The following is a 27,793-nucleotide window of genomic DNA, read 5'->3' as shown; positions in this document are numbered from 1 at the left end:
TATTTTCACATTTCCTACTTAGTTTTATAATTTTATAATAAATAGTATTCTATTCTTTCCATCAAGGTCAGTTCAGTTCAGTCACTCAGTCGTGTCCGACTCTCCGCGACCCCATGAATCACAGCACGCCAGGCCTCCCTGTCCATCACCAACTCCCGGAGTTCACTCAAACTCATGTCCACAGAGTCGGTGATGCCATCCAGCCATCTCATTCTCGGTCGTCCCCTTCTCCTTCCGCCCCCAACTTTTCCCAGCATCAGAGTCTTTTCCAGTGAGTCAACTCGTCGCATGAGGTGGCCAAAGTATTGGAGTTTCAGCTTTAGCATCAGTCCTTCCAATGAACACCCAGGATTGATCTCCTTTAGAATGGACTGGTTGGATCTCCTTACAGTCCAAGGGACTCTCGAGTCTTCTCCAACACCACAGTTCAAAAGCATCAATGCTTATTTAACTTTTCTTATGGATCAGAAAGTAGGAAAAAGTAATATACAAGTTATTTTCATATGGTCTTTTATACTGGGTTAATTTTCCCGAAATGAAACATGAAACTGCTTCCCTGCTCACCTTGTGTGAGTCCAGGAAATTATGCAGCATATGTTCAGAAAGAGAGGCAGAAATCTCTTAATTATGAGTAGATTTGACCCACTAAAAGAACTTTGTTCTGTTATCCTATTATTTCTTGGCTTCTTTATAAAAACATGGATAAAAGGCAATAATGATATGACTAATGCCTGCTTCATAAGGCTGAAGAAACTTGGGGTTAAAGATTATCTTTGTCTCAGTGCAATTTATTTTTTTCTATATATCAATCCTCTGTGTGTCAAAATAGGATTGCTTTTTTACTGCAAATTTCCAGCATGATTAGAGAACAAGATTATAATCCTCCAATCAGCAATATTTAGTGGGATACTAGTACATATTGCCAACAGAAAAAAATGGGTAATGATCATTAACATGTAATTATAAGGGTATAAATGAAAACCAAGGGAACATTTCATGCAAAGATAGGCACAACAAAGGACATGGTATGGACCTAATAGAAGCAAAAGATATTAAGAAGAGGTGGCAAGAATACACAGAAGAACTATACAAAAAAGATCTTCATGACCCAGATAATCACAATGGTGTGGTCACTCACCTAGAGACAGACATCCTGGAATGCAAAGTCAAGTGGGCCTTAGGAAGCATCAGTTTGCACAAAGCAAGTGGAGGTTATGGAATTCCAGTTGAGCTATTTCCAATCCTAAAAGATGTCTTCTTTGGAGAAATGTCTGTTTAGTTCTTTGGCCCATTTTTTGATTGGGTCATTTATTTTTCTGGAATTGAGCTGAAGGAGCTGCTTTATATTATCATATGTGAAATGAATCGCCAGTTCAGGGTTGATGCATGTTACAGGATGCTCAGGGCTGGTGTGCAGGGATGACCCAGAGGGAGGATAAGGGGAGGAGGGAGGTGGGAGGGGGGTTCAGGAAGGGGAACTCGTGTACACCCGGGGCAGATTCATGTCAATGTATGGCAAAACCAACCAATATAATATTGTAAAATAATTAGCCTCCAATAAAAAAAAAAAAATCCTAAAAGATGATGCTGTGAAGGTGCTGCACTCAATATGTCAGCAAATTTGGAAAATGAAACAGTGGCCACAGGACTGGAAAAGGTCAGTTTTCATTCCAATCCCAAGGAAAGGCAATGATAAAGAATGCTCAAACTATTGCACCATTGCACTAATCTTATACGCTAGTAAAGTAATGAACCAAATTCTCCAAGCCAAGCTTCAATTGTACATGAACTGTGAATCTCCAGATGTTCAAATTGGTTTCAGAAAAGGCAGAGGAACCAGAGAACAAATTGCCAACATCCGCTGGATCATCCGCTTTAGAACTGTGGCGTTGGAGAAGACTCTTGAGAGTCCCTTGGACTGCAAGGAGATCCAACCAGTCCATCCTAAAGGAGATCAGTCCTGAATATTCATTGGAAGGACTGATGCTGAAGCTAAATTCCAATACTTTGGCCACCTGATGCGAAGAACTGACTCATCAGAAAAGACCCTGATGCTGGAAAAGACTGAAGGCGGGAGGAGAAGGGGACGACAGATGCTTGGATGGCATCACCAATTTGATGGACATGAGTTTGAGTAAACTCCAGGAGTTGGTGATGGACAGGGAGGCGTGGCGTGCTTCAGTCCATGGGGTTGCAAAGACTCAGACATGCCTAAGCGACTGAACTGAACTGAAATGAAACCAGCAATATCTTTCAATATGTCAGGGAATATTTCTCTTATATTAATATTTACTATTAAAGACTGCTACCTTTCAGCCTCAGCAGCTATGCCTACAGATAATATTCCAAAAAATTTTGAATGTCTAGAGCTAGAAAACCTTCTACCTAAAACACCAAATTCATGCACCAGTACAAATTCAAACTGTCAAATATTGCATAACTGTTAGTGCATTTGACTGTAAAGAGTGGTGCTCATTTTTGAGAAATTAACAAAAAGATTAAAAAATGTGTAAGGGGAGATATAGAGGAAAAAATGAAATGCTCTGTACTATATATAAATATGTACTGCATAAAAAATCCTGTAAAATGTCAATTTTATATTGAAGCAGGTATGGAATAGCAGAATGGCTTGGCTTCGGTGTCAAATATACTTTGGGGATGATAATTATTCTATATTCTACTTTTGCAGGACAATATGGCATAATGAAGGCTCTAAAAGTTCTTTATTACTAACAAAATAAATTTGATTGACATTTTTTATCTCCCAATTTTCCAATACATTTGACCTTCAAACCTTGTTTTATCTTTTTTCTTAGTACCCTTTTTTACCATAAAACCCCTTTTGTAAAAAATGAATACAGAAAAATGTGAATCCCAAATTAATTTGTATAGTTAAACTGTGCAGGGAGAAAGGCTAAGAGTTGCATCAGTACCTAGGAATTCATATTTCTTTAACATTAGGTTGGATGTTATGTATCTACTACCTGTGAATATATATAAGCAGATCAGGTATTCATATACAATGACACAATGATGATACACTTTCCTTTTGTTTTCTATAATGTGATCTTTACATCTGAGACCCCCATATAATTACCACAATTAAATAAACTAATATTCTAGAAACCTTTTGATTTGGAGGGCACCTAGATAACTGGCGGTTTATTCACTGTGGATATATTTTTTATCTGACTTACTGCTTATTTGTACTTCAAAGGGAGCATAAATCACAGAACAGCCTTCTATTTAAAATATTAATGTTTTTATTTTGATAATACCTTCTCTACTACTGCCTGAGAATAATTACAGAAAGAATACCAGAATTCTGTCTTATGCAAGTGTGCCTGATCAAAAACACACGTAAACATTCATGCACCAGAGAGAAAGACAGAGCTGCTTATGTATGCAGCGGAATAACATCACACTGAATTGAGAAACTAGTCTCTCGGGACCAATTTTATGCCTTCCTCTACAGCTGTATGGAGCCACTTTGGAACATAATATATTCTTTTGAAGTCAATGATCCCTGAGGGTTCAAAGCAAGATAAAAATTTGGCTCTTGATAGAGTGGGTGCATTGTGCAGAATAGAGTCTTTAATTCTAAGCCTCACTGAGCACATGCATACCCACACACATACAAGATAAAGAGAAAGGGGGAGTAATTCCCTGGAGAATATGGAAAATGATCAGGACCCAAAATATTGACTTGACATGCAAGAAGTAAAATCAGAAGCTTAGCTATCCTTTGTATTAGAGTGAGGTTGAGGAGGTATGTCTATTTGTATGTCTTTACTCAAAAAGGGGAGAAAAAATAGGAGAAAAATAAAAGAGAAATGATCACAGGGCTCAAAGGGGTATGACTACAGAAAAGAAAACCAGACTTTAAAAAAAGAAATGTTACCAGTTTTTTTTTTTTTTTTCCTGAAATTGTGTTTCACAACATTTAATCTGGAACCGATCAAGTATGAACCAAATTTTCAAAGGGACTTGATTGGAGTAAAGCTGTCCACAGGTTTAGCTCAAACTTACGAGCATTCATTATTAATCTGTGTGCACGTGTGTGCATGAACATATGTGTGTGTGTTCAACTTCTTTGAGAATTTCTGTTGCTCACATTATACAAAAAAACAAGACAAAGTCAATTTTTCTATGCATACTGCATACAGTTAAACAGTGTAAATGATCAATTCATAATAACTTAAGTGATGGCTCTGTCAGTATTTATTTGCATGTTTTTGTTAGATTTCAATTCATATAGAACAGTCTCCAAAACTAGCTTAGATTTTGTTAATTGTTGTACCTTATTTCAGGTTAAAAGACTTTGGAATGCTTAGCTGGAGTTCTTATTTAACATTACTAACACATATTCTGAAATCTGATAGCATGCTAATAAGGAGGGGTTCTAGGGTTCCTATTCAGAGAGCTTTATAATTAGAACAGAGTTGAAATTCAGAAAACTGTTAATAGAATTAAAGCTTGTGAAACAGGAAACACTGGGCAAAAACCTAAGACAGGTGATTTACTTTTGTTAGACAATCCTTGGATCTGAAAGAGAGAAGACAAGCAGACATTTCCTCCAAGAAAAGGGTTCATGTACATATTTATCCAGTGGGTTAGACTGAAGTCCAGTTTCAGAGCGGTGTTGAAGCAACTTCAAACAGTATACACCTCTGCCTCTTTGCTGCAAGGATAAGCTATTTTTGTAGATAGTAAGAACTGTGCAAGTGTAAGGCCTTTTGGATGGAAGAGGCAGTGATATGATCACACAGTGATGGATACTTTGGACCAATTCCAACAGACTGTTGCTGGGCTCCTTGTTATCAAGGAGATGGGTTGTATTTCAGTCGGAACCTTCTGACTTCCATGGCAGTGCCTAAACTATTGATTTGGAAGTTCTGACCCTCTACTTCTAATATTGGAGATAGGCTAGATAGGTTATAAGTCCTAGATGAGTTATAGATTGGCCAGCTTTTCTAGGTCATGTATAGATCTTTTCTCCTTCAATTGTTCTCAACCTATTCCTCTACCCTTTACATTTGGTCAACCGAGATTTTGACTATTTCAATTGATTTTTTTTTTTTTTTTTGCACATAGCAACTTGGTAAAGTGTTCTTTCAAACCCATTGTATTTCTTTACCAAGAACCTAGAATTCTCTTTGTCTCTTATTCTTTATACAGACCCCTGACACAAGCCAGCAGAAAAACCATGTAAGAGTTTTTTTTAACATATAACTAAAACATTAGCCCTGGAGAAGGCAATGGCACCCCATTCCAGTACTCTTGCCTGGAAAATCCCATGGACTGAGGAGCCTGGTAGGCTGCAGTCCATGGGGTTGTGAAGAGTCGGACGCGACTGAGCGACTTCACTTTCACTTTTCACTTTCATGCATTGGAGAAGGAAATGGCAACCCACTCCAGTGTTCTTGCCTGGAAAATCCCAGGGACAGGGGAGCCTGGTGGGCTGCTGCCTGTGGGGTCACACAGAGGCAGACATGACTGAAGAGACATAGCAGCAGCAGCAAAACGTTAGCCCACTCTTACATTTTAAAGCATCTAGTGATACCAGTTTCTCATTAACACCGATACAAAATGCAGAGTATAAACAGTGTCACAAATGTAGTGTTTCTTCAAATGATTTAGTCTCAAAAGAGAAATGAGAACACTGTCCGTAGAAGAATAAGCAATATTTAAATGAATAATCATGTTAAAATAGATACAAAGAGAGGCATATTTAGTCTCAGTTCAGTTCAGTTCTTTTCAGTTCATTCGCTCAGTCGTGTCCGACTCTTTGCGACCCCATGAATCACAGCACGCCAGGCCTCCCTGTCCATCACCAACTCCCGGGGTTCACTCAAACTCATGTCCATTGAGTCGGTGATGCCATCCAGCCATGTCATTCTCTGTCATCCCCGTCTCCTCCCACCCCCAATCCCTCCTAGCATCAGAGTCTTTTCCAGTGAGTCAACTCGTCGCATGAGGTGGCCAAAGTATTGGAGTTTCAGCTTTAGCATCAGTCCTTCCAATGAACACCCAGGATTGATCTCCTTTAGAATGGACTGGTTGGATCTCCTTGCAGTCCAAGGGACTCTCAAGAATTTTCTCCAGCACCACAGTTCAAAAGCATCAATTCTTCGGCGATCAGCTTTCTTCACAGTCCAACTCTCACATCCATACATGACCATGGGAAAAACCATAGCCTTGACTAGACGGACCTTTGTTGGCAAAGTAATGTCTCTGCTTTTTAATATACTATCTAGGTTGGTCATAACTTTCCTTCCAAGGAGTAAGCGTCTTTTAATTTCCTGGCTGCAATCAGCATCTGCAGTGATCCTGGAGCCCCCAAAAATAAAGTCTGACACTGTTTCCACTGTTTCTTCATCTATTTCCCATGAAGTGATGGGATCAGATGCCATGATCTTCGTTTCCTGAATGTTGCACTTCAAGCCAAACTTTTCACTCTCCTCTTTCACCCTCATCAAGAGGCCTTTGAGTTCCTCTTCACTTTCTGCCATAAGGGTGGTGTCATCTGCATATCTGAGATTATTGATATTTCTCCCAGCAATCTTGATTCCAGCTTGTGCTTCTTCCAGCCCAGCGTTCCTCATGATGTACTCTGCATATTTAGTCTACCACTCTATTTGATATTGCAGGAAAAAAATGAGACAATAGGGCAAAGGAGAAGGGAGGGGTATGCAGATATCAACCGCCTTACTAGTAGCAGTCACTCTCCTCATACAAATATGCAAAGTGAGAACACTTCCATGCCAGCAAAGGATGTGGGAAAGAGTTACGCATTATGACTTAGCAGGTAAAGATTTTGGTGAGAGTAAAATAACTACTAAGAAAATAGCATGATGACAGTAAAGGATAAAATGTGATATAAATCCCCTCACATCGAATACATTTCCACATAGCTCTGGTATAGCCATTCCAGAAAATCATAGCCTTTCTCATTTTCACTTAAAAAAATTTCATGAGGCCACATCTTTGCTAAAATTTCTAATCTAAACTTAAACGAAAGCTCTTCAAGATCATGCCACTGCCTCCTTCTCTGGCTTACTCCCTCTCACCTTACCTCTGAGTATTATACCCAAGTTCCAGTAAAACCAAGCTTCTAGCTGTGCTCACATGCACCAAGCCAGCTCCTTCCCAGCTTCTGTTACCTCTTTTCCATTGTTCAGTCACTCAGGTGTGTCTGATTCTTTGTGACCCCATGGGCTGTAGCACACCAGGCTTCCCTGTCCTTCCCCGTCTCCCCTTCTCCTCCAACATTCAATCTTTCCCAGCATCAGGGTCTTTTTCAATAGGTCAACTCTTCGCATCAGGTCGTCAAAGTATTAGAGCTTCAGCATCAGTGCCTCCAGTGAATATTCTATTGTAACCTGTGCTTAGGCCTAAGACCCATCTTTTTCTCTTCCCTCAAGTTTGATATTTTGCTGACTCTTTCACACTCCCAAAGCTGAACCACATAATTATCTTTTATGCTCCCACAGTATCCATTGATCAAGTTCAACACACTCTGTTTTAAAAATGCTTTTTCATTCTACCTACATTAAAGTCATTCATTGCTATACATGCACAGCCTAATACAGCACTTTCTACATACAGACAACCCCTGGTGTTCAATGTTTTGATTTTACAATACAAAGATTTATTCAGTGTTTGAATTCTGATCTTTTCCTGGGCTGGAAATATGCAGTACAATTCTCTCTTGTGATGCAAGGCAGCTTCAAGCCATAGCTCCCAGTCAGCCATAAGATCACAAAGGTAAACAAACAACTCATACAACCACTATATACACCCATATGGCCATTCTGTTTTTCACTTTATGTACAGTATCTAATGAATTAAACAAGATATTCAATACTTTATTATAAAATAGGCCTTTTGATAGATTATTTTGTCCAACTGTAGACTAACATAATTATTATGAGAATATTTAAGGTAAGCTACACTACTGCAAGGAGATCCAACCAGTCCATTCTAAAGGAGTCAATCCTGGATGTTCATTGGAGGGACTGATGCTAAAGCTGAAACTGCAATACTTTGACCACCTCATGCGACGAGTTGATTCACTGGAAAAGACTCTGATGCTGGGAAAGGTTGGGGGCGGGAGGAGAAGGGGACGACGGAGAATGAGATGGCTGGATGGCATCACCGACTCTGTGGGCATGAGTTTGAGTGTACTCCGGGAGTTGGTGATGGACAGTGAGGCCTGGCGTGCCGTGATTCATGGGGTCGCAGAGAGTCGGACACGACTGAGCGACTGAACTGAACTGAACTGAACACTAAGGTATGGTGTTTACTAGGCTGGATGTATTAAACACACTTTCCACTTAATAATATTTTCAACTTACAATGGACTTACCAGAATGTCATCCCATTATAATTTGAGGATGATCTGTATTACCAACTCAAATTTTCTGACCAAGTGGAAAGCAAATATATGGTTCACTGGGTCACCTAGAAAGTCATTTAGAATTCTATATTTCTCTTACAGAAGTTAAATTTCAGGAAGGACTTACACACACACACACACACACACACACACACACAATGAATGGGTTGTTTTGAAAATGAACCGAGCTCATTCTGTTTTTTCTGAGATTGCACCCAAGTACTACTGCATTTTGGACTCTTCTGTTGACTATGAGGGCTACTCCATTTCTTCTAGGGGATTCTTGCCCACAGTAGTAGATATAATATGAATTAAGTCATTTGAATTAAGTTCACCCATTCTTATTGAGCTGTGACAAACCTAGACAGCATATTAAAAAGCAGAGACATTAATTTGCCAAAAAAGGTCTGTACAATCCAAGCTATGGTTTTTCTAGTAGTCATGTATAGATGTGAGAGTTGGACTATAAAGAAAGCTGAACACTGAAGAATTGATGCTTTTGAGCTGTGGTATTGGAGAAGACTCTTGAGAGTCCCTTGGACTGCAAGGAATTCAAACCAAACAATCCTAAAGGAAATTAGTCCTGAATATTCACTGGAAGGGCTGATGCTGAAGCTGAAATTACAATAATTTGGCCACCTGATGCAAAGAACTGACTCACTGGAAAAGACCCTGATGCTGGAAAGATTGAAAGCAGGAGGAGAAGGGGATTACAGAGGACGAGATGGTTGAATGGCATCACCGATTCAAAGGACATGAGTTTGAGCAAGCTTCGGGAGTTGGTGATGGACAGGAAAGTCTGGCATTTTGCAGTCCATGGAGTCGCAAAGAGTTGGACAGGACTAACTGACTGAACCAAAGTGATTCTCATTCATTTTAGTTTATTGATTCCTCAGATATTGATGTTCACTCTTGGCATCTCTTGCTTGACCACATCCAATTTACTTTGATTCATGCATCTAATATTCAAGGTTCCTATGCAATATTGTTCTTTACAGCATCAAATTTTACTTTCACCAGCAGATACATTCACAACTGGACACTGTTTCCACTTTGGCCCAGCCTCTTCATTCTTTCTGGAGCTATTTCTCTGCTCTTTCCCAGTAGTATATTGGACACCTACCAGCCTGGGGGAGTCATCTTTCAGTGTCATATCTTTTTGCCTTTTCATAACGGGGGTTCTCAAGGCAAGAATACTGAAGTGGCTTGCCATTCCCTCCTCCAGTAGACGTTTTGTCAGAACTCTTTCCACCATGACTGGTCCATCTTGGGTTACCCTGTATGGCATGGTTCATAGCTTCATTGAGTTATACAAACCTGTGATCCACTGATCATTTTGGATAGTTTCCTGTGATTGTGATTTTTGTTATGAAGACCCTAGGATTGTAGTTCTTTCTTCTTCTGTCTGTCTTCTGATGGATGGGGATAAAAGGCTTCTGCAAACTTCCTGATGGGAGAGGCTGGTTGTGGGGGAAACTGGGTCTTCCTCTGGTGGACACGGTCAGTAAATCTTTAATCCAATTTTCTTCTGATGAGTGGGGTTGTACTCCCTTCCTATTGGTTGTTTGGCCTAAGGTGGCCCAGTCATGGAGTCTACAGGCTCTATGATAGGGCTAAAGGTGACCTCCAAAAGGACTTATGCCATCACGTGTCACCCAGGACTGCTGCTGCCAGTGCCCCTGTCCCCACGGCAGACCAATGTCAACCCACGATTCACAGAAGACCCTCAAACACTCACAGGCAGATATAACCCAGTCTCCTGCAGTTACTGCTCCTTTCCCATAGGTAATAGGGCAAGCAAGGTTTTGTTTGTGCCTTCCAAATGTCTGTTTCCCCCAGTGCTGTAGAAGTTCCATAAACAAATCCCACTGACATTCAAAAGTTAGATTCCCTGAGGATTCCTAGCCCCTTTGCCAGATACCCAGGTTGGGAAGTCAGATGTGGGTCCTAGAATCTTTGCAACAGTGCAAGAACTGCTTTGGTATAATTGCTCTTCAGTTTGTGGGTCACCCACCTGGTAGCTCTATGGTAGGATTACAGGCTCTGTATTAGGGCTAATGACTGAAGTTGATGAATCACAAGCTGGAATCAAGATTAATGGGATAAATATCAGCAACCTCAGATATGCAAAGGTACCACCCTAGTGGCAGAAAGCTAAGCAAAAATAAAGACTCTCTTGATGATGGTGAAAGAGGAGAGTGAAAAAGTTGGCTTAACACTCAAGATTAAAAAAACTAAGATCATGGCATCTGGTCCCATCGCTTCATGGCAAATAGATGGGGAAACAATGGAAACAGCAGATTCTATTCTCTTGGGCTCCAAAATCACTTCAGAAGGTAACTGCAGCCAAGAGATTAAAAGATACTTGCTCCTCGGAAGAAAAGCTATGACAAACCTAGACAGCATCTTAAAAAGCAGAGATATCACTTTGCCAGCGAAGGTACATATATTCAAAGCTATCACTTTTTCAGTAGTCATATACAGATGTGAGAGTGGGACCATAAAGAATGCTGAGCACCAAAGAATTGATGCTTTTGAACTGTGGTAATGGAGAAGACTCTTGAGAGTCCCTAGGACAGCAAGGAGATCAAACCAGTTAATCCTAAAGGAAATCAGCCCTGAATATTCATTGGAAGGACTGATGCTGAAGCCCCAATATTTTGGCTACCTGATGTGAAGAGCCAACTCATTGGAAAAGACCCTGATATTAGGAAAGATTGAGGGCAAGAAGAGAAGGGGGCAGCAGAGGATGAGATGGTTGAATGGCATCATCAACTCAAAGGACATAAGTTTGATCAAACTCAGGGAGACAGTGAAGGACAGAGGAACTTTGTGTGCTGTCCTCTGTGGTGTCACAGAGAGTTGGACACAGCTTAACAACTGAACAACAACAATAATAAACATAAATATATATGCAATTGCCATGTATAATAATAGTATTTATTAATCAATGCTCAATGCGGCTGAAAAACGTCTGCATTTGGCTTTTGATCTTTTCTTTCCTTTTTTTTTAAATCTTCATATCTGAGTTGCTGTATTGATTATCATAAAAAACTTGAAGATAATTTGGACTACTTCTTTTTTCATTTGTAATGTTATTTGGATTTTGATAGATTTATCTTAGGACAAATAATTTCAATGCTTCATGTAACAAACATATAAATGCCTAGCAGTAGAAATTAATAACACATTTTTAAATTCTATACATAATATATACTCTTTTAAGACTGCTTCCAAATGTATTCTATGAGGCCAGCATTACCTCGATACCAAAATCAGATAAAAACATTAGTAGGAAAATTACAGGTCACTATTCCTAATGAACCTGGATGCAAAAATCCTCAGCAACATATTAGCAAACTGAATTCAACAATACATTAAAAATATCGCAGACCATGGTCAACTGGGATGGATCCAGGAATGCAAGAATGGATCAGTATCAGCAAATTGATAAATATGAAAAACCACATTAACAAAAAAAGAATAAAAATCATATCATCATCTCAATAGATGAATAAAAAGAAAACTCGACAAAATCCAGCACCTATTTATGATAAAAACTTTCAACAAAGTAGATATTGAGGGAACATACCTCAACAAAATAAAGGTCATATATGACAAACTCACAGCTAACAACATACTCAAAGGTGAAAAGCTGAAAACATTTCTGGTAAGGTCAGGAACTAGACCAAGATAATCTATATTGCCTCTTTTATTCAATATATTGCTGAAAGTCCCAGTCATAACAATGAGATAAGAAAAAGAAATAAAAGGCATCCACATTGGAAAGGGATAAATAAAACTGTCACAGTCTGCAGATGGCATGATACTACCTATAGAACACTCTAAAGATTCTACAAAAAAAAATAAAATAAAATAAAACTAATAAAGAAGTCCAGTAAAGTTGCAGGATGCAAAAGTAGTATGCAGAAATACTGTATTTCTACATACCAGCAATGGATTAACAGGAAGAGAAATTAAGGAAATAATCTATTTACAAGTGTATCTAATAGAGTACCAAGCAATAAATTTAAGCAAGGAGGTGAAAGATGCAGAGTCTGAAAAATATATAACCTAGTAAAAGAAATTAAAGATACAAATAAATGGAAAGATATAATATGCTTATGGGCTGGAAGAATTGATATTGTTAAAATATCCATACTACCAAAATCAATCTACAGACTCAATGCTATTGTTATCAAAATACAAATGGTAGTTTTCACAGACTGAAAACATATAATACTAAAATTTGTCTGAAACCATAACCACCAAAGACCCCAAATAGCCAAAGCTATCTTTAGAAAGAACAAAGTTGAAGGTATTACATGCCATCATTTAAAACTATCCTACAAAGCTAGAATAATCAAAACAATATGGTGCTGGCATGAAACAGACATATTGAACAATAGAACAGAATGGGTTCATGCATGTTAACTCGCTTCAATTGTGTCTGGCTCTGTGCACACCTATGGACGGTAATCCTCCAAGCTCCTCTGTCTGTGGGGATTCTCCAGGCAAGCATGCTGGAGTGGGTTGCCATGCCCTTCTCCAGGGGATCTACTTGACCCTGGGATCAAATCCACGTCTCATGTCTCCTGCACTGGCAAGTGGGTTCTTTACCACTAGTGCCACCTGGAAAGCCACAGAACAGAAGAGATAATCTCAAAAAGAACTCATACTTATATGGGCAATTGATCTATAACAAAAGATGCAAGAACATATAATAGGGGAAAGGCAGCCTCTTCAGTAAGTGATGTTGAGAAACTGGAGAGCAACGTGAAAAAGAATAAAACTAAGCCACTTTCTTATACCATATAAAAAAATAAACTCAAAATGGATTAAAGACTTAAATTTAAGACCTGAAATCATAAAACTCCTAAAAGAAAACATAGGCAGTATGTGTTCTGGTATAACTCTACACAGTATTTTTCTGGTATGTCTCCTCTGGCAATGTACACAAAAATAAAAACAAACAAACAAATGGGACTACATCAAGCTAAAAAGTTTTTGCACAACTAAAGAAACCACCAACAAAACAAAAACACAACCGGCTGAATAGAAGAAATGATTCATCTTGTAGGGGGTTAATATCATATATATAAAGAACCTATATAATGCCATAGCAAAAATTATTAAAAATGGGAAAAGAACCTGAAAAAAAATTTTTCCAAGTGAGACATACAGATGGCCAACAGACACACAAAAAAATGTACTCAACATCCCTAATCATCAGAGAAACACAAATGAAAACTACAATGACATATCATCTCACACCTGTCAGAATGACTATCATCAAAAAGAAAACAAACAAAACAGACATAGGTAAAGGTATAGAGAAAAGGGAACCTTCATATACTGTGGTGAAAATGTAAACTTGTACAGTTACCACAGAAATGTGTATGGACGTTCCTCAAAAAATTAGAAACAAAACTGTCATATGATTCAACAACTCCATTTCTCAATATTTAAGTGAAGAAAATGATAATTCTAATTTGAAAAGATAAGTGCACTCAGAAGTAGATTCATACACACAGAGAAATTGTTGGATGTCAGAAAGGAGTTGTATAAGAGGTTGGGTGAAATAGCTAAATGGGATTAAGAAGCATGAACTTCCAGATGTAAAATGAATTAATCACAAAGATATATAGTATAAGGAACATGTGTGTGTTTAGTCGCTCATTCATGTCTGACTCTTTGCGTCCTCATGGACTGCAGCCTGCCAGGTTCCTCTGTCCATGGGGATTCCCTAGGCAAGAATCCTGGAGTGGGTTGCCATGCCTTCTTCCAGGGGATCTTCCTGACCTACGGATTGAACCCAGGTCTCCCACATTGCAGGCAGATTCTTTATCATCTGAGCCACCAGCGAAGCCCAGTATGAGGAATATGGTCAATAATAATGCAACAACTTTGTACAGGAACAGATGCTTACTAGACTTATCAGGGTGATCATTTTGTAATGTATTTAAATGTTGAATCACTAATCTGAATACTTGAAGGTAACATAATATTACATAAACTCTACTTCAATTAAACAACTGAAATGAAAAATTTTTTAAATTCTTGCTGAATGAATAAATGAACATTTAATTATATAATCTAAATAAAAATAAAAGTCAAGGGGTTCAAATGGAATTAATACAGCTTTAGCTAGTTACTTTTATATTCACAAAATTTAGTATCAGCACTGCATTACAGTTGCAACAGGAAATCAATGAAATCGATATACAAATCAATATACACCCAAAGAAAACAATCTGACCCAAAATAAATTCTGTCTCACAATGTGGAGGCAAATTTTGTCTTGTCATAGTATAGTAGCACTTCTGGGTGCAAATCTGGATCTCAAGATGTTTGCAATAATGTGTGTGTACTTGGGGATGTTAAATGCATTTACAATACCCATATATCCTTGGCCATCATTTGGGTGTGGAAATAGTAAAAGATATAAAGATGCTGATCTGAATTAATACAGGAAATAACAGTATTTTCCCCCTACATTCAAAAGAAATGTATTACACATTCATCTTTCACATGTCCCTTCCTTTCAAATTTGAGTACTAAATTTTTTTTAAAATGTCATTTGTTACCATTAAGAATCAATTTGGTTTAACTTTTTATTGCTTTTATGGAAAGAGTCTCAAATATGAGAAGTAATTGAAAGAAATGGTCAGTGCCAAAGGGTTAGTTATTCTGAACAGATTTTATTGTAATAGCATCCACAAATGTATATATCTAGCTTTAAAACTAATAACTGAAGCACATCGTTTAAAATGTTTCAGTTCTGAAACAGCAGTGAAAAAAAAGAAATTCAAATTACTCCAAGTAAAAGTAATTTTTCTTGAAGTTAGGCATATATTAGCAAAACAACTCTAGGCAAGTCTAAATGGGAAAAATACTCAAATAGAGAAGAGGCTACTGAATTATTTTTCTAAATTTATCAGGATATACCTTTTGTGTTTGATAGTGTTAAAAGGACAGTAAGAGTTAACTACTAAATTGAAATGAGAGCATTTCCATTTGGACACAAGTGATGAACTATAATCACTGGCTCTTAACTTCCCTACTCTTAGTTAATACTGCTTTACAGTGGGTGGCAGAGTAAAGGAAAATTATATTACTGTATAAACATATTGGGCTTCTCTGGTATTGCAGATGGTAAAGAATCCACCTTCAATGTGGGAGACCTGGGTTCGATCCCTGGGTTGGGCAGACCCCTTGGAGAAGGGAACGGCTACCCTCTCCAGTATTCTTGCCTGGAGAATTCCATGGACAGAAGAGAGTACTGATTCAAAACTTACTCTACCTGGAATGGAGTCTAGGCACCTTTTCGATGGCAGCTTTCTTTGATTATCTATTTTTTTTTTTTTTGAGGCTCTTTGCGATTGAATTTTGTATTGTATTTTTCTTTAACCTTTCTCTTCTCCCAAGGATTTGGGTCATGTTTGAAATGGTCCCAGAAACCCTTTCAATCCATAAATGATGCTAGTTCTCTTACTTTCACACCTAACAGTGGAATCTTCCATGTAACTAGCTAGACCAATACACTGTAGTTATCTTTATCCAGGTTCATTTAGCCTTTGTTTCCCATGTTCTATGGGTTATATTTTTCTCAGACTATATATTAGACTGAATAAAACCCTTATATGACTTAAAATTCCCTATACATTTCTGAACACTTTGCACCATAGAATAGATGATGCTTTAGGGTGAGGTCAGCCCTTGAATCAAGTTAATTTCCAATTCTTTTGTAAATTGGACCAGGTGGATCCATTGGGCCAGGTGGATCTTTTTATTATCAAAAGAAAAAAAAATCTGTATTAATGAATTTGACATTTTGTTCCCTCATATTTAGTTTGAATAATAAAAACATGTATTTGTTTCCCCCAAGACTGTGACTTCGTCAATGCAAATAATTTTTTTCATAGTTTGTGCATCCCCTAAAACTTAGTATTCAAGTTCACACTTAGTAGACAATTAATACAATAGTTAATGAATTTCCATAATGTTACTCTAATATAAAAAAAAATCTAGCACCTCTGGTAAAACAAAAGTCTATTTTTAATTTCCTACAACTTGCAGTTTACAAGTTAGAGCTCTTCAGATCAATTCATTAATATCTTGCACTGATATCTGAAACAGACGATGGAGAATTCAAGATAAGCAATAATTTTCCTAAGTATGCCACATACATTTTTGTTGATTATGGTATACTCTATCTTTACCTTGTTACTATGGATATTAGTGATAGCATATCCATTAAATATAATACATGCAAACACTAGATTTTTGATCTACTTAATTTAGTCAGCAAATTGAAATATAGTAGTGCTATTTTCTATTCCTCATTTATATCACAAATTACCTGAAGTTTGGTCTGTACATAGATGTATGAATTTTCAAGTTTCCGTAAGATGCAACTGGATTCTCAAATAGTGCATACTATTTTTAAAAAGCAGTTTAGAATGTAACATATTACTCACAAGGTACAATCAGTTAAGAATAGTAGACAACCAAAGTACGATATGGGCTTCCCCGGTGGCTCAGATGGTAAAAAAATCTGCCTTCAATGTGAGAGACCCAGGTTCCATCCCTGGGTCAGGAAGATCCCCTGGGGAAAAGAATGGCTACCCACTCCAGTATTCTTGCCTGGAGAATTCCATGGACAGAGGAGCCTGGTGGGTTAGAATCCATGGGGTCACAAAGATTGGACATAACTGAGTGACTCACAAAAACAACAAAAAGTATGCTGTAAATACTTCACATTTTAATTGAATGATATAAACCTCAGGCACTAGCTAGTGGGTGACAAACTCTAACATGATTTTGAATAACTAGAAATAGAAATGGGCAAATAGGGATAGCTGAATCAAGGTGTTGAATGTTAATGTTCTCCATTCAATAAATTTAACTGTTTCTTTACTACTTTATGAAATAAATACATTTTCTGACTATCAGAAAGGTTTTTTCTTATCTACAGAATAAATTTATAATAGTTACTAGTATTTTTGCTAATATTATAAGTAATAATTTAGATGTAAAAGCAATGCTAAAAATTGAGACAATCCCTTGAAGCTAATGCTAAAAGCATGAGTAGTCTTTGAATAATGTTACCCAGTAATGTTGAGTTTTCTAAATTAACATTTATTTTTACAAATATTCCTGAAAAATAACTCCATTTTAAACACCTAAAAACAACTATTTTTCTTAAACTATTCATTATCTATTTCTGTAATTTACTGTACTAGGCATGATACCATTCATAAGAGCAGGCATGACTGTCCTCTTGAAGAATTTGAAATTAAAGCTGGAAATATCAATGTTCAGTTCAGTTCAGTTGCTCAGTCTTCGCCGACTCTTTGCGACCCCATGAATCGCAGCACGCCAGGCCTCCCTGTCCATCACCAACTCCTGGAGTTTACCCAAACTCAAGTCCATTCAGTCGGTGATGCCATCCAACCATCTCATCCTCTGTTGTCCCCTTCCCCTCCTGCCCTCAATCTTTCCCAGCATCAGGGTCTTTTCAAATGAGTCAGCTCTTTGCATCAGATGGCCAAAATATTGGAGTTTCAGCTTTAGAATCAGTCCTTCCAGTGCACACCCAGGACTGATCTCCTTTAGGATGGACTGATTGGATCTTCTTGCAGTCCAAGGAACTTTCAAGAGTCTTCTCCATCACCACGGTTCAAAAGCATTAATTATTTGTCACTCAGCTTTCTTCATAGTCCAACTCTCACATCCATACATGACTACTGGAAAAACCATAGCCTTGACTAGATGGACCTTTGTTGACAAAGTAATGTCTATGTTTTTTAATATGCTGTCTAGGTTGGTCATAACTTTCTTTCCAAGGAGTAAGTGTCTTTTAATTTCATGGCTGCAGTCACCATCTGCAGTGATTTTGGAGCCCCCCAAAATAAAATCAGCCATCTGTTTGCCATGAAGTGATGGGACTGGATCTTATGATCTTAGTTTTCTGAATGCTGAGCTTTAAGACAACTTTTTGAGAAAACAAAAATTAAAAATCAACAAAACCCAGAATTAGCATTGAATGAAAGTAGTGTCTTTAAGTATCCCAATGATCTCTTTTGTACCTTTTTTACAGCTCTTATTATTCATTTCATACTATTAAAACTTTTACTACATTTTAAACTTCCAGAAGTTAAAACTTACGCTTGTACTTAGCATGAGGTGTCGATCAAAGCAACCATATAGCAGTGGGCTCAGCAAAGATTTTTCTGATAAGTGAATGATTTTTTAATAAAAAAAAAGTCACACTTTTGGTGGGAAACAAATGATGGAAGTGTCAGGGATATAAGATTTCTTTGCTTACAAAGATAATGTGGGGATTTTCTTTCCTTTTGGAAGGTTTGAAGGGGAAACTTAATGCCAAATTTATTGGGTTCAGATTTTTAAAAAAATGAGTGTTTAGATGAGTACATCTGGTGTGTGCTGAGGATGAAGAGTAGAAAGCAAGCATGCTGATTAGCAAAAAGAAATTAACTATTATTACATCATAGGCAATGGCAAGATGAAAAAAGAAAGTCTTCTTAAGTGAATAGTGCAAAGAAATAGAGGAAAACAATAGAATGGGAAAGACTAGAGAGATCTCTTCAAGAAAATTGGAGATAGTAAGGAAGCATTTCATGCAAAGATGGGCACAATAAATGACAGAAATGACAAGGACCTATGAGAAGCTGAAGAGATTAAGAGATGGCAAGAATACACAGAACTATACAACAAAGGTCTTAATGACCCGGATAATCACGATGGTGTGGTCACTCATCTCCAGCCAAACATCCTGGAATATGAAGTCAAGTGGACCTTAGGAGGCATTACTACAAAGCTAGTAGAGGTGATGGAATTCCAGCTGAGCTATTTCAAATCCTGGAAGATGATGAGGTTAAAGTGCACATTCAATATGCGAGCACACTTGGAAAACTCAGCAGTGGCCACAGGACTGGAAGAGGTAAGTTTTCATTCTAATCCCAAAGAAAGGCAATGTCAAAGAATCCTAAGCTACCAGACAATTGAGCTCTTTTCAGTGCTAGCTGGGTAATGCTTAAAATCCATCAAGCTAGCTTCAGCAGTATGTTTAACAAGAACTTCCAGATGTACAAGTAGGATTTAGAAAAGGCAAAGGAATTACAGTTCAAATTCCCAACATCCACTGGATCATAGAAAAAGCAGAGGAATTCCAGAAAATCTACTTCTGCTTCATTGACTACACTAAGGCCTTTGATGGTGTGGATCACAACAAACTGTAGAAAATTCTTTAAAAGATGGCAATACCAGACCACATTAGTCTCCTGAGAAACCTGTATGCAGGTTAAGAAGCAACAGTTTGAACTGGTCATGGAACAATGGACTGGTTCAAAATTGGGAAAGGAGTATGTCGAGGTCATACATTGTCACCCTGTTTATTTAACTTATGTACAGAGTGCATCATGAGAAATGCAGGACTGGAGGAATCACAAGCTGGAATCAAGATTTCTGGGAGAAATATCAACAACTTCAGATATGCAGTTAATATCACCCTATTGGCAAAAAGCAAAGAGGAACTAAAAAGCCCCTTGATGAGCGTGAAAGAGAGTGAAAAAGTTGGCTTAAAACTCAATATTCAAAAAACTAAAATCTTAGCATCTGGTCGCATGACTTCATGGCAAATAAATGGGGATAAAGTGGAAACATTGGCAGATTTTATACTCTTAGGCTCCAAAATCACTGCAGATGCTGATTGCAGCCATGAAATTAAAAGACGCTTGCTCCTTGGAAGGAAAGTTATGACCAACCTAGACAGCATATTAAAAAACAGCGACATAACTTTGCCAACAAAGGTCTGTCTAGTCAAAGCTATTGTTTTTCCAGTAGTGATGTACAGATGTGAGAGTTGGACCATAAACAAGGCTGAGTATTAAATAATTGATGCTTTCAAACTGTGGTGCTGGAAAAGACTGTTGAGACTCAGTTGGACAGCAAGGAGATCAAACCAGTCAATCCTAAAAGAAATCAAACCTGACTATTCATTCAAAGGCCTGATGCTGAAACAAGCTCCAATACTTTGGGGCAAAGAGCAAACTCATTGGAAAGGTCCCTGATTCTGGGAAAGACTGAGGGCAGGAGGAGAAGAGGGGACAGAGGATGAGATGACTGGATAGCATCACTGACTCAATGGACAAGGAGTTTGAGCAAACTCTGGAAGATAGTGAAGGACAGGGAAGCCTAGTATGCTGTCACAAAAGTCCATGGTGTCACAAAAGTCAGACATGACTTAGTGACTGAACAACAACAAGACACCCTGATGGCGGGTTGAGCCATATAGTAAGAAGATCTATAAATAGAATAAAAATCTACAAACTGAAAATTAAATCAAGATAAGGATTGAAGATATCTTTTTTTTTATTTAATAATGTTCATCATCAAAGGAGGGCTTTACTGGTGGCTCAGTTGGTAAAGAATCTTCCTGCAATGCAGGAGACCCGGGCTTGATCCCTGGGTAGGGAAGATGCCCTGGAGAAGGAAATGCCACACACTCCAGTATTCTTGCCTGAAAAAAATCCCAAGGATGAAGGAGCCTAGCAGGCTACATGGGGCCCACCTTCTGCAGGCTGCATGGGATTGCAAAGAGTAGGACAAGACTGAGCACAACGTTCTGTCTTTCTGTCTATTCATCATTAAGGTCCTGCACCAGGGTCTCTTAGGCTCAATGACTCATAAGAAGGATTCACAAGACAAAGTTGCATTACAGGGAAACAATACAGACTCAAATCAGCATAGGGAAAGACATCTGGGTGAAGCCCAGGAGAGACAAGCTTCCAGGTGTCCTCTCCCAGTGGAGTCATATGATGGACACAATTCTCCCAACAATGGTATGTAGCAACTCATGTGAAGTGTTGCCAAACAAAGAAATTCCTCATCTCCAGGGTTTTTAACGGGGTCAGTCATGCAGCCATGCAGCACTTGAATGACTGGCCTCAGTTACACAGACTCCAGTCCCTGCAGAGTGAAAACAGGTGTTAACTGTAAATTACATCGTTAATATATACTATACGATCAAACTGGTACAGCATGGCCCATGTCCTCAGGAATAAAAAAACAAGCAGTCATCACAGATTACATTGTTAGCCAAACTTACCTGGTCAAAAGGAACAGCGTGAACCAAAGTTTCAGGCATACAAAAATTCTCCTTATCAGGGAGAATATTCCAAGGCTCAGAGTTCAACATCTATGAGCCAGTTAAGGGATAGTCATGACAATGAGCATTTTTGGGGAATGTCCCTTATACGATACAGGAAATATTGAAAGAATTACAAGAATTTGAAAAATCTGTTATTTGGAGTTGGTAATGGGTTCCTCTCAGAAAGCATACAAAATAGGCAAAAACTTGTAAAGAATAGTGGGAATAGACTGTCATGTATTCAGCAAACCTATTTTCTATTCCTCATGGTCACAGAGCTGTACTATGTTTTGCCCATTCTCATACGGGTTTCTAAGACTGGATAACTGAGACTAGATAATGAAATGTTGGTGGTTCAATTCAGTTCAGTCGCTCAGTCGTGTCTGACTCTCCGCGACCCCATGAATCACAGCATGCCAGGCCTCCCTGTCCATCACTAACTCCCGGAGTTTACCCAAACTCATGTCCACAGAGTCGGTGATGCCATCCAGCCATCTCATTCTCCGTCGTCCCCTTCTCCTCCCACCCCCAACCTTTCCCAGCATCAGAGTCTTTTCCAGTGAGTCAACTCGTCGCATGAGGTGGCCAAAGTATTGCAGTTACAGCTTTAGCATCAGTCCCTCCAATGAACACCCAGGAGTGATCTCCTTTAGAATGGACTGGTTGGATCTCCTTGCAGTATAAGGGACTCTCAAGAGTCTTCTCCAACACCACAGTTCAAAAGCATCGATTCTTCGGCGATCAGCTTTCTTCACAGTCCAACTCTCACATCCATACATGACCACAGGAAAAACCATTGCCTTGACTAGACGGACCTTGGTTGGCAAAGTAATGTCTCTGCTTTTTAATATACTATCAAGGTTGGTCATAACTTTCCTTCCAAGGAGCAAGCGTCTTTTAATTTCATGGCTGCAATCAGCATCTGCAGTGATTTTGGAGCCCAAAAAAACAAAGTCTGACACTGTTTCCACTGTTTTTCCATCTATTTCCCGTGAAGTGATGGGACCAGATGCCATGATCTTTGTTTTCTGAATGTTGAGCTTCAAGCCAACCTTTTCACTCTCCTCTTTCACTTTCATCAAGAGGCTTTTGAGTTCCTCTTCACTTTCTGCCATAAGGGTAGTATCATCTGCATATCTGAGGTTATTGCTATTTCTCCCGGCAATCTTGATTCCAGCTTGTGCTTCTTCCAGCCCAGCATTCCTCATGATGTACTCTGCATATAAGTTAAACAAGCAAGGTGACAATATACAACCTTGACGTACAACTTTTCCTATTTGGAACCAGCCTGTTGTTCCATGTCCAGTTCTGACTGTTGCTTCCTGACCTGCATACAGGTTTCTCAAGAGGCAGGTCAGGTGGTCTGGGATTCCCATCTCTTTCAGAATGTTCCACAGTTTATTGTGATCCACACAGTCAAAGGCTTTGGCATAGTCAATGAAGCAGAAATGGATGTTTTTCTGAAACTCTCTTGCTTTCTCCATGATCCAGCGGATGTTGGCAATTTGATCTCTGGGGCCTCTGCCTTTTCTAAAACCTGGTTGAACATCTGGGAGTTCACGATTTACATATTGCTGAAGCCTGGCTTGGAGAATTTTGAGCATGACTTTACTAGCGTGTGAGATGAGTGCAATTGTGCGGTAGTTTGAGCATTCTTTGGCATTGCCTTTCTTTGGGATTGGAATGAAGACTGACCTTTTCCAGTTCTGTGGCCACTGCTGAGTTTTCCAAATCTGCTGTCATATTGAGTGCAGCACTTTCACAGCATCATCTTTCAAGACTTGAAATAGCTCAACTGGAATTCCATCACCTCCACTAGCTTTGTTCGTAGTGATGCTTTCTAAGGCCCACTTGACTTCACATTCCAAGATGTCTGGCTCTAGGTCAGTGATCACGTTATCGTGACTATCTTGCTCATGAAGATCTTTTTTGTACAGTTCTTCTGTGTATTCCTGCCACCTCTTCTTAATATCTTCTGCTTCTGTTAGGTCCATACCATTTCTGTCCTTTATCGAGCCCATCTTTGCATGAAATATTCCCTTGGAATCTCTAATTTTCTTGAAGAGGTCTCTTGCTTTTCCTATTCTGTTGTTTTCCTCTATTTCTTTGCATTGATCACTGAGGAAGGCTTTCTTATCTCTCCTTGCTATTATTTGGAACTCTGCATTCAGATACTTATATCTTTCCTTTTCTCCTCTCTTCTTTTCACAGCTATTTGTAAGGCCTCCTCAGACAGCCATTTCGGTCTTTTCCATTTCTTTTCCATGGGGATGGTCTTGGTCCCTGTCTCCTGTACAATGTCACGAACCTCCGTCCAGAGTTCATCAGGCACTCTATCAATGAGATCTAGTCCCTTAAATCTATTTCTCACTTCCACTGTATAATCATAAGGGATTTGATTTAGGTCATATCTGAATGGTCTAGTGGTTTTCCCTACTTTCTTCAATTTTAGTCTGAATTTCGCAATAAGGAGTTCATGATCTGAGCCACAGTCAGCTCCTGGTCTTGTTTTCGCTAACTGTATACAGCTTCTCCATCTTTGGTTGCAAAGAATATAATCAATCTGATTTTGGTGTTGACCATCTGGTGATGTCCATGTGTAGAGTCTTCTCTTGTGTTGTTGGAAGAGGGTGTTTGCTATGACCAGTGCATTCTCTTGGCAAAACTCTATTAGCCTTTGCCCTGCTTCATTCCGTGCTCCCAGGCCAAATTTGCCTGTTACTCCAGGTGTTTCTTTACTTCCTACTTTTGCATTCCAGTCCCCTATAATGAAAAGGACATCTTTTTTGGGTGTTAGTTCTAAAAGGTCTTGTAAATCTTCATAGAACCGATTAACTTTGGCTTCTTCAGCATTACTGGTTGGGGCATAGGCCTGGATTACTATAATATTGAATGGTTTGCCTTGGAAATGAACAGAGATCATTCTGTTGTTTTTGAGATTGCATCCAAGTACTGCATTTCGGACTCTTTTGTTGACCATGATGGCTACTCCATTTCTTCTAAGGGATTCCTGCCCACAGTAGTAGATATAATGGTCATCCGAGTTAAATTCACCCATTCCAGTCCATTTTAATTCACTGATTCCTAGAATGTCTATGTTCACTCTTGCCATCTCCTGTTTGACCACTTCCAATTTGCCTCGTTTAGGTTTAAATCACTTTTACCTAAAGGGTCAAACCTGTAATTATTTTAAGAAGCAATGAGTTGAAAATTGCTATATTGTGAATTTCAGTGAACTAATAGTCTTTTACTTTCAGATCTGATAAATTAGCTGCAAACATTGTAATATAGCAAAGTGACATATTAAAAAATTAGGAATACATAATAAAAGTAGAAATGACAAAAATCTTATCACCAAGAATAACACAAATATTTATTAACTTTATTAAACAATACTCACTGGAAAAGTCTCTGATTCTGGGAAGGATTAGGGGCAGGAGGAGAAGGGGATGACAGAGAATGAGATGCCTGGATGGCATCACCGACTCGATGGACATGAGTTTGGGTAAACTCCGGGAGTTGGTGATGGACAGGGAGGCCTGGCGTGCTGTGATTCATAGGGTCGCAAAGAGTCGGACATGACTGAGCGACTGAACTGAACTGAACTGAACTGAAACAATGTTATGTTTAAACTAACTTTTAACAATGAGCTCTGTAATGTTTTTATTTATGTATACTTTGTGTTCTGAATGAAAAGTTTGAATTTTTAAAAAAATCAGTTGCGTAATATCATAATTGCAGTATAAATATGAGGGAATATAATTAATACAGTGAAATGTTAAATATTTAAGAAAAAATGAGTTTCACAAAAGGTGGATCAATATCCTGAAAACAAAACAATATCCTAGAAAGGGTATTATGCAATTCATATAAGATTACCCAGTGAAAGACTAAAATTCAGTGTAACTTTTATCTCTGTAGAACTAAAAAGCAGGGCATAAAAATATAAGCAGAGGAACATATCTTTTCAATTTGTTATGAGGTAAAAAATACCTCATTCAACATATAGGAAGCTTGTGAAATTTTTGTGTCAATATTCTGTGGGTTTGAAAGGGGCATTGTTTTTTCATTGTTTTTCCTTCTGAAGCAAAGCTATAGTGGCTTTTATATTTGTTCATCTGATTTTAGGTTTACATTGCCTAAGGAAACTGCATATTTCATGTGAGAACTATCTTTACATAAGAAAGATAGTTTAAATGGAAAAATATGGCAAGCACTTCATTCATAAGAGAATTTATGTTTTGTTCACTTGTATTTTGTTGGCTCAATGATAGCTTGGTTACTTAGACTCAGAGCATATTTTTCACAAATGAAGATTAAATTATTTCCTTGACTTTCTAATTTTTGGCCAGTTCCCAGTAGGCTATACAATAAATGACTTTCATGTAAAAAACTGAATTTCATAACTTTAATTATTATATATACATTTAATAAATTTATACTTAACAATGTGTGGTTGTTTATGCATAACTGTGCCATGAAGAAGCTATCAACTCTTTCTAAGTTGAAGTATATGGCTTTGCATCAAACCATAAGTGAATCTGCAAGGACAGAAATCAAGTGGTCACACTTTCTCTACTATTAAGACATAAACAATATAAAAACTATTATTAAGACATAAACAATATAAAAACTATTATTAAGACATAAACAATATAAAACCTAGTTTTATTCATTTAGAAACTAAGTTGCTAGATATGTCCAACATAGAAAAATCTAAAGATGTACTACATCCTAAAAATAATTGACAATAAAATGAAATGGAGGAGGGAATTTCCCACACAGCTGAAGACAATGTGGTTAATTGTTTCCACATTTAATAACAACTCTTCCAAAAACAAACAAAAAATAACTAAACAGAAGCCACCCCTTTTGCAACTCCAAAGTCAGAAAACATTGAAACTTTACAATAGCTATAAGTACATTAAAAAAAAAAAACCCACTAAGTCCTTTTAGGTCCTCTCCCAAGCCCCTGCTTCACAGTAGAACTTTGCAGGAGACTGACAAAAATTACGGAGGAGTTTCTCAAAATTTTCCTCAAAAAACATGAATATAATTTAATGGATTATTTTCAGATCTGTTTTACTCTAGGTTAGAATTTTTTTTTTCTGTTTTCTTCTAAAACAACACAAATCAGACAAGGTCTCGTTTTAAAGCATAGAGCTAATAAGAAATTAGACTTACATCTTATGGTATTAAGAGTCGAATATGGGTACTTTCCTTTTTCATTAGGCTCCCTCAAACTTTTTAAATTGAAATTAACTCACCCATTCATATACCCATTCTAGTTTATTATTCATAGAGAAAGTTGGGTATAACTATTTATTTGAATTCTTTGCTCATCCCAAATGCAGAGTCATTACTTCCTGTCACCAAGAGATACTTTAGGGTTGATGATTTAAATGCTCATTTATGAAATGAAATTACACTCTACTTTCACCAGTTTTTCATCATTTTCCTTTTGTAGATCTAGAATCTGTAGGCACATGCTTTTATAATGCCTGCTACATCCTGACTGCCGCTGGCACAAAGTTCAACATAAATATTTGCTTTAAAATGACAAAGTCTGGAGTTTTTATATACTGATTTTTCTAAACTTGAATCACTGCTAGTCATAGTAAAGCAGCTGATTCATCACAACCTGATAACAAGAGAGTTTTTGATAAAAACTTTGGTGCCCTAAGTATCCATTCTGACAAAGTGATTCTAAAATTTCCCCCAAAATATGAATATCATTTGCTAGAAATATTTTCAACTATATTTTAATCCAAGTTAGAATATTTTGCTGCTTTCTTTCTAATCCACACAAATAAGACAAGGCCTCCTTTTATATACTTTTAATTATTTATTAAATTTTCTCAACATTGATGCTAATGGGTTAAAATATTTCATGAAACTACAGACACAGATCTGCATTTGAAGTGCTTCTGACCAGTAAGATTTCTGCTTTAGCCTCAACATGAGGCGCTCTCTCTACCATCAGGACTCTGCCCATCCTTCTCTCTTCATGCCCAGAGTCTATGATGGCAATTTCCATAACTCTATCGGATCCTGGACCAGGCATCTGACAACAGCAGCCTCTGGTTTACACTTGAGGGAAACTGATAAGCTGGGTCTTTGCCAGAATGGCAAGATAGCAAAGATCTGACCACTGGTGCCCTGACCTCTACTAACCAACATCCACTAGGAGATGGCTAGAGACAGTTCTTTCAAAATCTAAT

Source organism: Moschus berezovskii, chromosome 3 (genome assembly GCF_049115385.1).
Source record: "Moschus berezovskii isolate FMDL1 chromosome 3, NW_MosBer_1.0, whole genome shotgun sequence".
Classification (NCBI taxonomy): domain Eukaryota; kingdom Metazoa; phylum Chordata; class Mammalia; order Artiodactyla; family Moschidae; genus Moschus; species Moschus berezovskii.
This window is presented reverse-complemented; position numbering follows the sequence as displayed.